Consider the following 18,390-nt stretch of genomic DNA (forward strand, 5'->3'; position numbering starts at 1 on the left):
CCAATCCTTCGCCAAAAAAATTTCTCTATATTTTACAATTTTATTACACACTGGAGTTTAAGCCTTTTAAATTGTAGATTATTATATATAGCTGTCAGAACACAAAAAGATTAACTTCTGTGTTATCTTTCTTTAAAGATTAACCAATAAGATTAACGAAACAGGGTCGCCGGATGACAATGTGTCATTTGGACTTTTTTTGGATGTAGTTGTACAAGAGATTCTCAAAAAATTCAATGCGAAATCACCTTTGGTCCATTTTGTTTGAAAGCTGGCTTTTAGTATAAATTGAAAGCGGGTCAGTGGTGTGACTGTGTAAGCTTAGCCAGAGTCGACCCAGCTCTAAATGGGTATCTGGAGAAATCTAGAGAAGGTAGGCAGGAAGGGTGTGCGAGAGTACAGGATGGCTAGCCCCAGCCCCCCATTGCACTTGCTGGCTGAAGGGCCACGAAACGGATATCAGCACCACCGGTTTGGACCTTAAGCGTCAAGTGCCATCATACTTACTTTTACTTTGCTTACTTTTTTTTAGTATAAATTCACTTCAATGGCTGCACTATTTTACACAGCTTAAGTGGTAGCACTGCCATGTTCACGACCTACACCGCTTTCCAAAACCTGTCTTCAATCAATCAGTTTATTTAGAGGAAGGTGAGTTCAGTTCCTCCTTCCTATTTTTCCATCAGTAGGGGCGTTGTTTGGGGGGGGGGGGCAAGGGGGACAGTTGTCCCCTCCTACCAATAATGTGGAGAAAAAATTATTATCCATCCCATGCCCCATGAATATCCGGATATCGACCCATCTTCCCCCCCTTCCCAATAAAAATGCTGGAGATTCACCCCTGTCCATCAGAGACGCTATAATGACGCATTTCTTCATTCCATCATCTGTTAGAAGAACTTTAGCGAAGGTCCTATCTTTGTTTGGTAAAACAACGACCTTTTGGCATTTTCTTAGTGTGGATAGTAAAGAAAGAACCACGGGGAGTCCAAAAGTTAAATCAGTGAAATATGCACCATACCCCGGAGAAGCAACTTCTCAAAAGCTACTTGTGTTATATTTTTTTGCCAAAAGATAAGCTTGTTTCGTCATTGTTCAAGACTAAAACAAGTTCTCCCAGCACATTTTAAGTTTGTGATGTTTTGACCTGGATCTGCGTAAATTAATTTTAGAGGGAAGACTTCCTATAAATTTATTGATAGGGTTTCCGATCGTCAGTTAATTTCATTCTAAGTTTTCGTAGTTATAAATTAAAATTTTATTTTATCATCTAACTTAATCAAAGATAAAATTATGGATAAAATGTACTGAGTCAGTGGTCTCTAAGAGGGGAAAAATGTCGAGTCCAGAAAAACACCTTTAGCTAACCCTAAATTGAATGACATAAAACGGTGTTTAACAGAAAAAAGAAACACAAAATACTTGAGAAAATAAAACATGGACATCTAGTTGATAATAGCAAATAGGCAAATTATAAAGCTGAAACAGTACACACTATGGATGCCACAAAGAGTGTACCACTTTAACCATTCTAAAAAGACAAACAAGCTGTCCTGTCCTAATTAACCCAACTTTAATTGAGTGTGCTTCGTACAGTTTTACCAGAATATAGAAATATCAACATCACTTATAAAATGGTTAACCTCCATCAAGCAAAGTAATTTTTGAACTGGAAATGGTTATTTATACAAGTGTACTAGCATAGCCAATGTATTAGCCCTGAAGAGCCAAATTCGAATTTTGGAGTCAAAATATCATTAAAAAACATGAGAACTGAAAAACTGGCAAAGAATGCCAAAACAAAAAATAAAAAAAATAAGAATGGAAATTCATTCCTTAGTCAATAATTAAAATGGGAAACGTCAGCTAAAAATTTTAAAAGATAAAAGCTAGTCAAACTAAACTTAAAAAAAAACAGTATATATTTTTTTTTTTTTTTGAAAATAAAATGGAAGGGGGGCAAAACAAGTAAACACGAATAAAACTTGGGCAGCACCAGTATCAAATAATAAAAGAGAGAAACTAACAGGATAACTTGTTTATTTTTTCTGTGATGAAGGGAACAGAGTTTTTTTTTCACATCCAGAGATAAAGCAATGAACGGGGAACATAACAGGAACATGTTCAGAGACATCTCGGGGCAGGTGGAATGTGAATAAGGAATGACGTTTGGGAGAAATTTTTTCCTTGTGAGGGCTTGTCATTCCAATTTTGGCCCAATGGAGGCACAACAAACTTTCCTGTGCTCAAATGTTTCAAGTCTAGCCTTTTTTTTAGAAGCATAGAGTATACCTTCTTCCAAAATTATTCACTAGCCTCTTTTTAGGATGGATTCAATTTTTTCTGATTCTTCGTGGGAGACGCAAGGGTACCAAACGGAACAAGTAGGCTACATTCAAGATGCGGGCAGACAAAGAAATTATAAACCCTTATGCACAGTTTATATAATTATCCAGTAAGTTTACCGCAGATGATTTCGGGCTCTTCATTCTCGGTGCAAACAAAATATCCCCCCACTTATTTCTGCACTTATTGTCCACTTATTGGTTGAGCCGGCCAAGTGGTTTTGTCAGTACTTGTTCCGTAGGTGATTATTCTTTGTCTACCCTGAAAAGATCTAATGCCGCTTATGTTTATTCGTTCTCTGGAGCACTCGCACCTCGGTCCGGGTTTTTATAATGGGTGAGATAGGGAAAAATCATACTGCTAATTATATAAACTGTGCCCTTATGGTAGGGGAAGGGTGGATGCTAAATTTATTTAGGAGTTTAAGAAGGCAGATAGACGCATTAGCTCCATGGGTGATACCTTTGAAATGGATATCCTACTTTAAATTAGAAGAAATCGTGACACCAAGTAATAAAAAGCAGGACACGGGGAAAGGATTGAAAAAGCGAGGATTTGGTAGATTATTCTAAAATCCATCCTTGAGATTAGGATATGTGGAGGGGGGAAAATTTTCCAGTAGCAGAGAATTGTCCGGGAGATATAATTTACGGAAGAAATTGTTCGAATGGAAGAATATACCAAGGCCCAATTGTTATCAGGAGAACCTTCTGTGGGTATTCTCTGGGGGAGGGGGGTCAGTCTACAACTGGATTGCCTCATCCAGTAAGAAAAATAGTTCTGCATACTACCCCTAAAAGTGCCTTCATGGTGATATGCGTGCCTGATTAAATAGATGGTAGACATATCGTTTGTCTAATAGGGTAGAAGCCATAGCTTTAATCAAACAGTTCGTGGTAACGAACTGTAAGCAAGGAGCACCCGGCTCAATGGTAACCGAAACTCTAGAAAACGGTATTTTGATACAAATAGATACATCAAAAGAATCAGATTTTAATGCTGATTTCAAATATATAAGTTTTATCAAGTTTAGTCCTATCCATCAAAAGTTACGTGCCAGAGAAAATTTGGCGGATTTTTGAAAAAAGGAGGAAAGACGCCCTAAAAGTTATAGAACCTTAATGAAAATCACACCATCAAATTCCACGTATAAGAGAACCCTACTGTAGAGGTTTCAAGCTCCCTTCTACAAAAATGTGGAATTTTGCATTTTTTGCAAGAAGAAAGATCACGGGTGCGCGTTTATTTGTTTGTTTGTTTGTTTTTTTTCCCCCAGGGGTGATCGTATCGACCCAGTTGTCCTAGAATATCGTGGGAGGGCTCATTTTAATGGAAATTAAAACTTCTAGTGCCCTTTTTAAGTGACCAAAAAAAATGGTGGGCAACTAGGCCCCCTCCCACGCTCATTTTTTTCCCAAAGTCACCTGATCAAAATTTTGAGATAGCCATTTTGTTCAGCATGTTCGAAAATATAATAAGTATGTCTTTTAGGATGACTTAATCCCCCGAAATTCCCGGGGGGAGGGCTGAAAGTTATGAACTTTACCCAATGTTAACAGTAGAGTAGGAACTACCATTTCTGCCACTTTATGTTCCTTCCGGTTTTTCTGGTAATTCTATTCTACAGGTCATTACACTCTTTGCCAAGAGATTTACGCAATTAATTAAACATGTATTATAAAACCAGCGCGTCTTGTTTCGAGTTTTAACGGACAAGTTTTTGAAAAGCAGAGAGTTTTTTTTTCTTGTTTAGCATTTGCAAAAAAGGGGTAATTAGTGAGTGGAAAATTTTTTAATGAATTTACAATCGGAGATGTTTGATTAACCTTTGCAAAAAATGGGGTAGTGGGATTTGTGAATTGGAGGAGATGCCATGATTATGTACTGTATAATACACAAGTGATGTTTTGGAGCGTATTGTCTATTTAACGAGAAAATGACTGAAAAGTGATTTGAGGGAGAGAGGTTGCATGGAGGGTTGAGTTGCAAGTGAGTTCAGTTCAAGGGGGTAGAGTTACACGAGGGTTTCGGTTGTACAGGGATTCAGTTAGAATGGGATCAAGTTGCACGGGGGTTGAGATAAATGAGGATGGAGTTCCACGAGAGTACGACAAATTCAATGAAAATTGTGTAGAGGGATATGGGTTGCATTGAGGGTTGAGTTGCATGAGAGTTCAGTTAAAGGGGGTACAGTTACACGGGGGTTTCGATTATACAGGGGTTCAGTTACACGGGGATTCAGTTGCACGGGGGTTGAGTTAAATGGGGATTGAGTTCCACGAGAGTACGAGAAAATGACTGAAAAGTGGTTTGCGGGAGATGGGCTGCATGTAGGATTGAGTTGCATGAGAGTTCAGGTAAAGGGGGAACAGTTACACGGGGGTTTCGGTTATACAGGGGTTCAGTTACAAGGGGTTTCAGTTGCACGGGGGTTGAGTTAAATGGGGATTGAGTTCCACGAGAGTAGTGCTTTGTCGTGGTTTAGCTTGTCACAGTTTTAAAAGAGCTTTACGGAGGAGATGCCATGATTATGTACTGTATAATACACAAGTGATGTTTTGGAGCGTATTGTCAATTTAACGAGAAAATGACTGAAAAGTGATTTGAGGGAGATGGGTTGCATGGAGGGTTGAGTTGCATGAGAGTTCAGTTCACGGGGGTACAGTTACCCGGGGGTTTCGGTTATCCAGGGGTTTAGTTCCACGGGGGGGCAGTTGCACGGGGGTTGAGTTAAATGGGGATTGAGTTCCACGAGAGTACGAGAAAATGACTGAAAAGTGTTTTGAGGGAGATGGGTTACATGGAGAGTTGAGTTGCATGAGAGTTCAGTTAAAGGGGGTACAGTTACACGGGGGTTTCGGTTATACAGGGGTTCAGTTACAAGGGGGTTCAGTTGCACGGGGTTGAGTTAAATGGGGATTGAGTTCCACGAGAGTAGTGCTTTGTCGTGGTTTAGCTTGTCACAGTTTTAAAAGAGCTTTACGGGGATTGAGAGACTCAGTTGCCTAATTCCGTGTGATTTTCTTTGCTTGATGGTCATTAAAAACGAAATTTTTTTGTTAAATAAGTAGTTTTTATATCTTTTAAAATAGCTTTAAGGGGTTTGAGAGACTCAGTTGCCTGATTCCGTGTGGTTTTTCTTTACTTGGTGGTCATTAAAAACGAAATTTTTGTTTTAACTTAGTAGTTTTTGTATCTTTTAAAAGAGCTTTACAGGGTTTGAGAGACTCAGTTGCCTAATTCCGTGTGGTTTTCCTTTACTTGGTGGTCATTAAAAACGAAATTTTTTGTGTTAAATAAGTAGTTTTTGTATATTTTAAAATAGATTTAAGGGGTTTGAGAGACTCAGTTGCCTGATTCCGTGTGGTTTTTCTTTACTTGGTGGTCATTTGTTGTATCTTTTAAAAGAGCTTTACGGGGATTGAGAGACTCAGTCACCTAATTCTGTGTGATTTTTCCTTACGTGGTGCTCATTAAAAACGAAATTTGTGAGTTCTATAAGTAGTGTTTGTATCTGTTAAAAAAACGTTAAGGGGATTGAGAGACTCAGTTGCCGGATTCCATGTGGTTTTTATTTACTTGTAGGTAATTAAAAAAGAAATTTTATTGTTATATAAGTAGTTTTTGTATCTTTTAAAAGATCTTTACAGGGTTTGAGAGACTCAGTAGCCTAATTTCCTGTGGTTTTCCTTTACTTGGTGGTCATTAAAAACGAAATTTTTGTGTTAAATAAGTGGTTTTTGTATCTTTTAAAAGAGCTTTACGGGGATTGAGAGACTCAGTTGCCGGATTCCGTGTGGTTTTTCTTTACTTGGTGGTCATTAAAAACGAAATTTTTGTGTTAAATCAGTAGTTTTTGTATCTTTTAAAAGAGCTTTACAGGGTTTGAGAGACTCAGTTGCGTAATTCCGTGTGGTTTTTCTTTACTTGTTGGTCATTAAAAACGACATTGTTGTGTTAAATAAGTAGTTTTTGTATCTTTTAAAAGAGCTTTACGGGGTTTGAGAGACTCAGTTGCCTGATTCTGTGTGGTTTTTATTTACTTGGTTGTCATTTTTTGTCTCTTTTAAAAGTGCTTTAAGGGGTTTGAGAGAGTCTGGTTCATTAATCCTTGTGATTTTTCTGGTCTTTGTGGTAAATAAAAACGCTTGTTTTTTGTTAAATAAGTAGTTCTGGTTACTTATAATAGAGCTTTTATGGTATTTATAGACTCAGATGAAGGTTTACGAGTGATGTTTTTTCTAATGATGGTCATTAAAAACGGCATTTATATTTTAAATAATCAGTTCTTTTATCTTTTAAAAGAGCTTTACGGGGATTAAGAGACTCAGTTTTACCTTGTCACAGTTACATTTTTTTTGATTTTTCAAAGTTCATTTTGAATTTCTTTCGTTGAAATCCAAGAGTTGGAATATTTCAGTAATGTTTGGTTGTGGTTTACCTTGTCACAGTTACATTTTCTTGGTTTTTCAAAGTTCATTTTGAATTTATTTCGCTGAAATGCAAGAGTTTTAATAGTTCAGTAGTGTGTCGTTGTGGTATACCTTGTCACAGTTACATATTTATGGTTTTTCAAAGTTCATTTTGAATTTCTTTCATTGACCTGCAAGAGTTGGAATATTTCAGTCGTGTTTGGTTCTGGTTTAACTTGTCACAGTTACATTTTCTTGATTTTTCAAAGTTCATTTCGAATTTCCTTCGTTGAAATGCAAGAGTTGGAATATTTCAGTAGTGTTTGGTTGTGGTTTACCTTGTCACAGTTACATTTTCTTGATTTTTCAAAGTTCATTTTGTACGTCTGTCGTCGAATTGCAAGAGTTGGAATATTTCAGAAGCTTTTGGATGTGGTATACCTTGTCACACCTACATTTTCTTGATTATTCAAAATTCATTTTGAATTTCTTTCTATGAAATGCAAGATTTGGAATATTTAAATAGTGTTTGTCTGTGGTTTACCTTGTCACAGTTACATTTTCTTGATTTTTCAAAGTTCATTTTGAATTGCTTTCATTGAAATGCAAGAGTTGAAATATTTCAGTAGTTTTTGCTTGTGGTTTCCATTGTCACAGTTACATTTTCTTGATTTTTCAAAGTTCATTTCTAATTTATTTCGTTGATATGCAAGAGTTGGAATCTTTAAGTCGTGTTTGGATGTGGTTTACCTTGTCACTGTTAAATTTTCTTGATTTTTCAAAGTTAATCTTGAATTGCTTTCCTTGAAATGCAAGAGTTGGAATATTTCAGTAGTGTTTGGTTGCGGTTTACCATGTCACAGTTACATTTTCTTGATTTTTCAAAGTTCATTTTGAATTTCTTTATTTGAAATGCAGGAGTTTGAATATTTCAGTAGTCTTTGGTTGCGGTTTACCTTGTTACAATTACATTTTCTTGATTTTTCAAAGTTCATTTTGAATTTATTTTGTTGAAATTTAAGTATTGTACTAATTAAGTAGTATTTGGTCGTTTTATTTAATGTCAAATCATACTAATCTTTATTATTCTTAGTACTTTATTAATTTCTTTCTTTGTATATAAATTTATTTTCAATTTCATGTTTTTATTGTTGTTTTCTACAATTTAACATATAAATTTTATTTATTTTTCAAATATATTTCTAAATTATTTCGTTGAGATTCACGCGTTGGTATATTTCATTAGTTTTTGGTTATGGTTTACCATGTCAAAGTTACATTTTCATGATTTTTCAAAGTTCATTTTGAATTTCTCTCATTGAGATGAAAGAGTTGGAATATTTTAGTAGTGAATGGTTGTGGTTTAAATTGTTACAGTTAAATTTTCGTAATTTTTCAAAGTTAATTTTGAATTTCTTTTGATGAAATTCAAGAGTTGGAATATTTCAGGAGTTGATGGTTGGGTTTTAAATATTAACATTTGCATTTTCTTGATTTTTAATTTTACTAATATTTTATATATATATTAATACAACTAGATTTAAGAATAAATTAGCTTTTTGAATTGTTTTAAATTTTAAAAGTTAAATTTAAATTATTTTTCTAAGTTATTTCTAATATATTTCGTTGAAATGCAATATTTTGTATATTTCAGTAGTGTTTGGTTACGGTTTACCATGTCAAAGAGACGTTTTATTGATTTTTCAAAGTTCATTTTGAATTTCTTTCCTTGAAATGCAAGAGTTGGAATATTTCAGTAGTGTGTGGTTGTGGTTTACCTTGTCACAGTTACATTTTCTTGAGTTTTCAAATTTCATTTTGAATTTCTTTCTTTGAAATGCAAGAGTTGGACTATTTCAGTAGTGTATCGTTGTGGTTTGCCTTGTAAGAGCTACATTTTATTGTTTTTTAAAATTTAATTTTTGAATTTCATTCGTTGAAATGCACGAGTTGGAATATTTCAGTATTGTTTGGTTTTGGTTTACATTTTCATGGTTACATTTTCTTGATTTTTCAAAATTCATTTTGAAAATCGTTCGGTTAAATGAAAGAGTTGGAATATTTAAGTAGTGGGTTGTTGTTTGTGTACATTTTCACAGTTACATTTTATTGATTTTTCAAAGTTAATTTTGAATTTCTTTCTATGAAATTCACGAGTTTTACTATATCATACTGAAAGTTACTATTTATTTATTATTAAAATTTCAATTTTAATTTCTTTATTTGAAATGAATGAGTTGTAATATTTCAGTAGTGGTTGGTTGTGGTTTACAATGTCACAGTTAATATTTATATAAATTTAAATTTTCTTTTTGAATTTCTTTCGTTTAAATTAACTATATCGTCTATGTAATAAGTTTTTTGGTTTTTTTTAACATGGAACATTATAATTTTATTTTTTTATAAATTTTCATTTAGATATACTAACGAATTCTATCTATATTGGTTAGGGATCATTAGTTTTTTGTAGTGTTATTAATAGTCTCTGTTAAATTTTCTCAATTTTTTAAAGTTCATTTTCAATTTCTATCGTTGAAATGCAATAGTTGGAATATTTCAGTAGTGTTTGCTTGTGGTTTACATTGTCACAGTTACATCTTCTTGATTTTTCAAAGTTCATTTTGAATCATTCATTCGTTGAAATGTGATTGAACATGTTTTAGTAGTACATGGCTGTGGTTACATGCCTTGTCACAGTTGGCACTTTTCTAGATTTTGCAAGGATTCCCTTCTGAATTTCTACACGTTGCAAAAAAGTGAGCAGTACGAAAACTTCACGTTTTCAACCAGACTGTGGTTTTAGCCAACACACGGCCACATGTTACATGACATTTCACAGCACATATTGAGATTTCTTCGTTGAAACGCACAGAGTATGGAATATTATCAGTAGTGCTTGGTTAGGTTTACCTAGTCACAGTTACATTTTCTTGATTTTTCAGAGTTCATTTTGAATTTCTTTCGCTGACAATGCAAGAGTTGGAATATTTCAGTGTCACAGTTACAATTTCTTGATTTTTCAAAGTCTCATTTTGAATTTCTCTCGTTGAAATGTAAGAGTTGGAATATCTCAGTAGTGTTTGGTTGTGGTTTACCTTGTCACAGTTACATTTTCTTGATTTTTCAAAGTTCATTTTGAATTCTTCGTTGAAATGCAAGAGTTGGAATATTTCAGTAGTGTTTGGTTATGGTTTACCTTGTCACAGTTACATTTTATTGATTTTTCAAAGTTCATTTTGAATTTCTTCATTGAAATGCAAGAGTTGGAATATTTCAGTAGTGTTTAGTTGTCGTTTACCTTGTCACAGTTACATTTTCTCGATTTTTCAAAGTTCATTTTGAATTTCATCGTTGAAATGCAAGATTGGAATATTTCAGTAGTGTTTGCTTGTGGTTTACCTTGTCACAGTTACATTTTCTTGATTTTTCAAAGTTCATTTTGAATCATTCAAGAAACGTGATTAAACACGTTTTTAAACTACATGCTATTTACATGCCTTTCTTGGCACCTTCCAAACGAGCGGGGATTCCCCGCTGGTTCCTACACATTGCAAAAAAGTGAGCAGTACGAAAACTCCACGTTTTCAACCAGACTGGTTTTTTAGACAACACACCCACAGAGATGACACACAACTAACAAGTGACAAGTGTCACTAACTGTGACAAGGTAAACCACAACCAAACACTACTGAAATATTCCAGATCTTGCATTTCAACTAAATAAAAAATAAATTAAAATTTAAAAATAAATAAATTTAACTGTGACAAGGTAAAACACAATCAAACACTACTGAAATATTCCAACTATTTCATTTCAACGAAATAAAATAAAAAAGAACTTTGAAAAATCAAGAAAATGTATCTGTGACAAGGTAAACCACAATCAAACACTACTGAAATATTCCAACTCTTGCATTTCAACGAAAGAAATTCAAAATGAACTTTGAAAAGTCAAGAAAATGTAAATTTGACATGGTAAACCACAACCAAACACTACTGAAATATTCCAACTCTTTAATTTCAATTAAAGAATTTCGAAAGAAATTTTAAAAATAAATAAAAATCAACTTTTAAATTTTAAAAATAATCAAAAAAAAACATATATTTTAATTAAATAGAATTAAAACGCCAGAAATTAACATTTTAAATTTAAATATATAGAGTAATTTAATGTTTAAATGAAATACACGGAAAAACACAACTTTCCTAGTCGAACTCTTGAATTTCAGCGACAGAAATTCAAATTGAACTTTGAAAAATCAAGAAAATGTAACTCTAACAAGATAAACCACAACCATACACTACTGAAATATTCCAACTCTTGCTTTTCAACAAAAGAAATTCAAAATGAACTTTTAAAAATCAAGAAAATGTAACTGTGACAAGGTAAACCACAACCATACACTACTGAAATATTCCAACTCTTGAATTTCAAAGAAAGAAATTCAAAATGAACTTTTAAAAATCAAGAACAAGTAACTTTGACATGGTAAACCATAACCAAACACTACTGAAATCTTCCAACTCTTGAATTTCAACTACAGAAATTAAAATTAACTTTTAAAAATAAATAAAATTTATCATATAATTTTAGTAAAGCTTCAAACATATTATTTTATCTACAATTAAAAGAATTTAAGCGAAAGTAATAAAAAATGATCTTTTAACAATAATTATTTTGTCAATGTGGTACGTGATACAACGAACAAATACTACTGAACTATTCCAATTCTTGAATTTCAACTAAAGAAATTAAAAATGAACTTTTGAAAATCAATAAAAAGTAAATGTAAAAAGGTAATCCACAACCAAAGACTACTGAACTATACCAACTCTATCATTTCAACTAAAGAAATTCAAAATGAACTTTGAAAAATAAAGAAAATGTAACTGTGACAAGGTAAACCACAAACACACACTATTGAAATATTCCAACTCTTGCATTTCAACTAAAGCAAATCAAAATGAACTTTGAAAAATCAAGAACATTTAAATGAGACCCTGTAAAAAACATCAAAAATAACCAGAACAATAAATAAAATAGCTTAACAACTATATTATTAAAATATGACATATTTTAACAAAAGAAAATGAAACAGTTAAAATCAGAAACACAACATCACACTTCTGAAATACTCCAACTCGTGCATTTCTACGAAAGAAATTCAAAATGAACTTTGAAAAATCACGAAAATGTAACTGTGACAAGGTAAACCGCGACCAAACACTACTGAAATATTCCAGCTCTTGCATTTCAATGAAAGAAATTCAAAATGAGCTTTGAAAAATCAAGAAAATGTAACTGTGACAAGGTAAACCACAACCAAACACTACTGAAATATTCCAACTCTTGCATTTCAACGAAAGAAATTCAAAATGAACTTTGAAAAATCAAGAAAATGTAACTGTGACAAGGTAAACCACAACCAAACACTACTGAAATATTCCAACTCTTGCATTTCAACGAAAGAAATTCAAAATGAACTTTGAAAAATCAAGAAAATGTAACTGTGACAAGGTAAACCACACACAAACACTACTGAAATATTCCAACTCTTGCATTTCAACGAAAGAAATTCAAAATGAACTTTCAAAAATCAAGAAAATGTAACTGTGACAAGGTAAACCACAACCAAACACTACTGAAATATTCCAACTCTTGCATTTCAGCGAAAGAAATTCAAAATGAACTTTCAAAAATCAAGAAAATGTAACTGTGACAAGGTAAAACACAACCAAACATTACTGAAATATTCCAACTCTTGGATTTCAGCGAAAGAAATTCAAAATGAACTTTGAAAAATCAAGAAAATGTAACTGTGACAAGGTAAAACTGAGTCTCTCAATCCCCGTAAAGCTCTTTTAAAATATAAAAAAAATACTTATTTAACACAAAAATTTCTTTTTTAATGACTACTACTTAAATAAAAATTACACTGAATCAGGCAACTGAGTCTCTCAAACCCCTTAACGCTCTTTTCAAAGATACAAAACTACTTATTTAACTAAGAAATTTGGTTTTTAATGACCATCAAGTAAAGAAAAATCACACGGAATTAGGCAACTGAGTCTCTCAAACCCTGTAAAGCTCTTTTAAAAGATACAACAAATGACCCCCAAGTAAAGAAAAACTACTCGGAATCCGGCAACTGAGTCTCTCAAACCCCTTAAAGCTCTTTTAAAAGATACAAAACTACTTATTTAACACAAAAATTTCGTTTTTAATGACCACCAAGTAAAGAAAAACTACTCAGAATTACGCAACTGAGTCTCTCAAATCCTGTAAAGCTCTTTTAAAAGATACAAAAACTACTTATTTAACACAAAAATTTCGTTTTTAATGACCACCAAGTAAAGAAAAACCACATGGAATCCGGCAACTGAGTCTCTCAATCCCCGTAAAGCTCTTTTAAAATATACAAAAAATACTTATTTAAAACAAATATTTCGTTTTTAATGACCACCAATTAAAGTAAAACCACACGGAATTAGGCAACTGAGTATCTCAAACCCTTTAAAGCTCTTTTAAAAGATACAAAAACTACTTATTTAACACAAAAATTGCGTTTTTAATGACCGCAAAGTAAAGTAAAACCACATGGAATCCGGCAACTGAGTCTCTCAATCCCCGTAAAGCTCTTTTAAAAGATACAAAAACTACTTATTTAACACAAAAATTTCGTTTTTAATGACCATCAAGTAAAGAAAAATCACACGTAATTAGGCAACTGAGTCTCTCAAACCCTGTAAAGATCTTTTAAAAGATAGAAAAAATGACCTCCAAGTAAAGAAAAACCACACGGAATCAGGCAACTGAGTCTCTCAAACCCCTTAAAGCTCTTTTAAAAGATACAAAAACTACTGATTTAACACAAAAAATTTCGTTTTTAATGACCACCAAGTAAAGGAAAACCACAAGGAATTAGGCAACTGAGTCTCTCAAACCCTGTAAAGCTCTTTTAAAAGATACAAAAACTACTTATTTAAAAAAAAATTTTCGTTTTTAACGACCAATAATTAAAGAAAAACCTCACGGAAATAGTCAACTGAGTCTCTCAATCCCCGTAAAGCTCTTTTAAAAGATATAAAAACTTCTTATTTAACAAAAAAAAATTTTTTTTAATGACTACCAAGCAAGAAAAAATCACACGTCATTATGCACCTGAGTCTCTCAATTCCCGTTAAGCTCTTTTCAAAGTTTGACAAGCTAAACTACAATACAGCACTACTCTCGTGGAAATCAATCCCTATTTAACTCCACCCCCGTGCAACTTAGCTATCTGGTAAGTGAAACCATGTATAACCGACACCCCGTTGGAACCGTCCCCTTTTGAAAGACCAGCTCTGGCACCTACACCCTCCATGCAAATCCGCTACCACAACTCACATTTAAGACATTTTCTAAGACACTCATGGACCTCAAGCTCCGTATAACTCGACCACCGGGAAACTGACACCTCTGGTAACTGAGCCCATGTATAACCGAAACCCCCGTGTAACTGTACCCCCTTTAACTGAACTCTCATGCAACTCAATCCTCCATGCAACCCATCTCCCTCAAATCACTTTTCAGTCATTTTCTCGTTAAATTGACAATACGCTCCAAAACATCACTTGTGTATTATACAGTATATAATCATGGCATCTCCTCCGTAAAGCTCTTTCAAAACTGTGACAAGCTAAACCACGACAAAGCACTACTCTCGTGGAACTCAATCCCCATTTAACTCAACCCCCGTGCACCTGAACCCTCTTGTAACTGAACTCCTGTATAACCGAAACCTCCGTGTAACTGTACCCCCCTTAACTGAACTCTCATGCAACTCAACCCTCCATGCAACCCAACTCCCTCAAAAAACTTTTCAGTCATTTTCTCGTACTCTCGTGGAACTCAATCCCCATTTAACTCATCCCCCGTGCAACTGAACCCCCGTGTAACTGAACCACTTTATAACCTAAACCACCTTGGAACTGTACCCCATTTAACTGAACTCTAATTAAACTCAACCCACAAAGCAACACATCTCACAAAAAACACATTTCAGTCATTTTCTCGTACTCTCGTGGAACTCAATCAACATTTAACTCAACCCCCGTGCAACTGAACCCACTTGTAACTGAACCCCTGTATAACCGAAACCCCCGGGTAACTGTACCCCCTTTAACTGAACTCTCATGCAACTCAACCCACCAAGCAACCCAACTCCCACAAAAAACATTTAAGTCATTTTCTCGTTAAATTGACAATACGCTCCAAAACATCACTTGTGTATTATACAGTACATAATCATGGCATCTCCTCCAAATCACAAATCCCATTACCCCTTTTTGGCAAAGGTTAATCAAACATCTCCGATTGTAAATGCATTAAAAAATTTTCCACTCACTAATTACCCCTTTTTTGCAAATGCTAAACAAGAAAAAAAAACTGTCTGCTTTTCAAAAACTTGTCCGTTAAAACTCGAAACAAGACGCGCTGGTTTTATAATACATGTTTAATTAATTGCGTAAATCTCTTGGCAAAGGTGTGATGACCTGTAAAATAGGACTACCAGAAAAACCGGAAGGAACATAAAGTCGTAGAAATGGTTCCTAGGACTATACTCATATAGTATTGGTTATTGGGAAGTATACAGACGTTTTCAGGGGAGATTTTTTCTGGTAGTGGGGGAGGGGGGGGGCGGGGGTCGGGGGTTATTTGGGAGGATCTTTCCATGAAGGAAGTTTTCATGGGGGAAGGGACATTGCTATGAAGGGGACGCCGGACTTCTCAGCATTATTTAAAAAAAGATCAGAAATTAAATATAAAAAAACAAGTATTTCAACTGCAATAGCAGCAACATCGAAACTTCAAACGAACAGAAAATTTTACATATATGATTGGGTTCACCCCGTAGTCAATACCTCGCTCTTTAAACGAAAGATTTTTTAGTACTTTCATAAGAGCTATTTATTCTAATTAACGGCCTTTGTGATTAAGCAGTCATTTTTAAAGAATTGGAACAAAATTCGAACTTTCGCTTAAAGAGCAAGGTATTGACTAGGGGGCGAACACCCTAATAAACAAATTAAAAATATATGAATATAGAAGTTAGTTAAGTAAGTTAATTCGTAAGTTACGTATATTTATTACTAATAAAAACGTTCGTAAATAAAATTAAAGAAGTTTCGAGAAAGCCATTTAACTAAATAAAAGTAAATTAATGTGAAAATTGTGTTTTAATTATTCATGTACAGTAAGCCAAGATCAAAACCTGCATTTATTCAAAAACGTTCAAAAATTAAATTAACAAAAACAAATTTTTTAAACTGAAAGTAAGGAGTGACATCAAAACTTAAAACGAACAAAAGTTATTCCGTATATGAAAGGGGCTGTCCCCTCCTCAACGCCTCACTCTTTACGCTAAAGTTTGCCTCTGTCTCACAACTTTATTTTTTAAAACAATAAAAAACTTTAGCGTAAAGAGCGAGGCGTTGAGGAGGGGACAGTCTCTTTCATATACGTATATTTATTACTAATAAAAACGTTCGTAAATAAAATTAAACAAGTTTCGAGAAAGCCATTTAACTAAATAAAAGTAAATTAATATGATTTTTTTTTTAATTATTCATGTACGGTGAGCCAAGATCAAAACCTGCATTTATTCAAAAACGTTCAAAAATTAAATAAAAAAAACAAGTTTTTTATACTGAAAGTAAGGAGTGACATTATAACTTAAAACAAATAGAAATTATTCCGTGTACGAAAGGGACTGTACCTCCTCAACGCCTCACTCTTTACGCTAAAGTTTGACTCTGTCTCACAATTTTATTTTTCAAAACAATAGAAAACTTTAGCGTAAAGAGCTAGGCGTTGAGGAGGGAACAGCCCCTTTCATATACGGAATAATTTCTGTTCGTTTTAAGTTTTAGTGTCGCTCCTTACTTTCAGTATAAAAAACTTGTTTTTTTTTATTTAATCGAGAAAAGAGCGAACTACGACCCTTTGCAACCGAAAGTTTAAAAATGTAGTTTCTAAAAATTTTGAAGTGAGAATCATTTCCCAACAAACGCTTATTCAGAAATGAAGAATATAATTCAGATTCAACTGAATTTTAATTTATAACTACGAAAACAAATTCTCGAAGAGCATGAACCCCCTCAAGCCTCACATTCACCTTATGCAATACTTACAATCAAGAGAAAGTGGGTGATGATATAACTAAGAAATTTTCAAAATTATATTTTTTTTTGCTTTTTTTGTGGTGTGCACATTATCCAAAAGGAGATATTTTTTGGGGGCAGGAAATTGTCTGGGGGAATTGACCGGGACGAATTGTTCAAAGAGAAAATATCGCAGGGGGAATTTCTAAGGGTGTGGGGGATTTTCCAATGGAGCGGAGCGTCCTAGAACCGGATTGCCTACACCAGCCATAAACTTGTTCAAAGCCTTCATGGTGATCTCCGTACCTGAACAAGTAGAGGGAAAAGATACCGTTCGTGCATTACGATAGAACAATAGCTGCAACCTAGTTAAGAGCGAAACACGGCCTATAGTAACCAAAAGTTTAAAAATCTATTTTATAAGGAAGTGTGAAGTGAGAAACATTTCCCAACTAACGGTTACTCTGAAACAAAGAATGAATTTCAGCTTCAGCAATTTTAATTGATAATTATGGAAAAAAAATCTCCTAAATTTTGAAAAATATCCTGAAACACCTCAAACCTCGAATTTACCTTAAGATCTATACTTATAACTATGAGAAAACACTGAAATAATAGTGAGTTAATAATAATAATGATAATAATAACAATAATAAATAATAATAATAATAATACTAAAAATAATAATAATAATAAGAGAAAATCACAATTCTATTTGTATTTTTGCGGTGTACCCACCTAACTGGGAGGAAATAAAGCTTCGTCCGTCTAGGTCACAGTTTATATAATTATCCAGCAAGTTTACCGCAGATGATTTCTGGCTCTTCATTCTCGGTGCGAACAAAAAGCTCCTCCCACTTATTTCTGCACCTATTGTCCCCTTATTGGTTGAGCCGGTCAAGTGGTTTTGTCAGTACTTGTTCCTTAGGTGATTATGCTTTGTCTACCCATGAAAAGATCTAATGCCGCTTATGTTTATACGTTCTCTGGAGCACTCGCACCTCGGTCCGGGTTTTTATAATGGGTGAGATAGGGAAAGATCATACTGCTAATTATATAAACTGTGGTCTAGGTTCTCTAGATGGTACCAGTAAACGAAGAAGATACATTGAATTGTTATTCTTAACGACTTTCCTCTGAGGGAAAAACTTTAATTTAGGCTGCAAAGGCATGGGAGAGAAGCTATTGCTCTTAAAGAGCTGTCTTTTCCGCATAACTCCTTGTCAGACGCGTGTTGAGTCTACATAGTAAGGTGAAATCTTGTGTTTGCCGTTGGAATCTGCTGCTCTTTCCCTCAAGCCTACCATTCGTATTTACATGAAGACTCTTTCTTATTATAATAAGAAAATACAGCAAAGATCACAAAAATCCACTATCAACAATATTAACCTTGTCTTGGAATCAAGATTTTCTTAGATATTGGATTTGATTAGAAAAAGACATCTTTCTTAGATAAGAAAAAAGTGGATTTGATTTTAGTCGATTGTGT

General features: G+C 33.9%; 1 protein-coding gene across 3 annotated transcripts in view; it reads left to right on the forward strand.

Moving 5' to 3' along the window:
• The window catches only part of LOC148946274 (E3 SUMO-protein ligase PIAS1-like), a 506,129-nt gene that overhangs the window by 448,408 nt on the left and 39,331 nt on the right, over nt 1-18,390 (forward strand). The gene's annotated exons all lie outside the window — the stretch shown is intronic.

The sequence above is a fragment of the Artemia sp. Qi Xiang Cuo genome, chromosome 12 (assembly GCF_049724085.1).
Source record: "Artemia sp. Qi Xiang Cuo chromosome 12, ASM4972408v1, whole genome shotgun sequence".
Lineage (NCBI taxonomy): Eukaryota > Metazoa > Arthropoda > Branchiopoda > Anostraca > Artemiidae > Artemia > Artemia sp. Qi Xiang Cuo.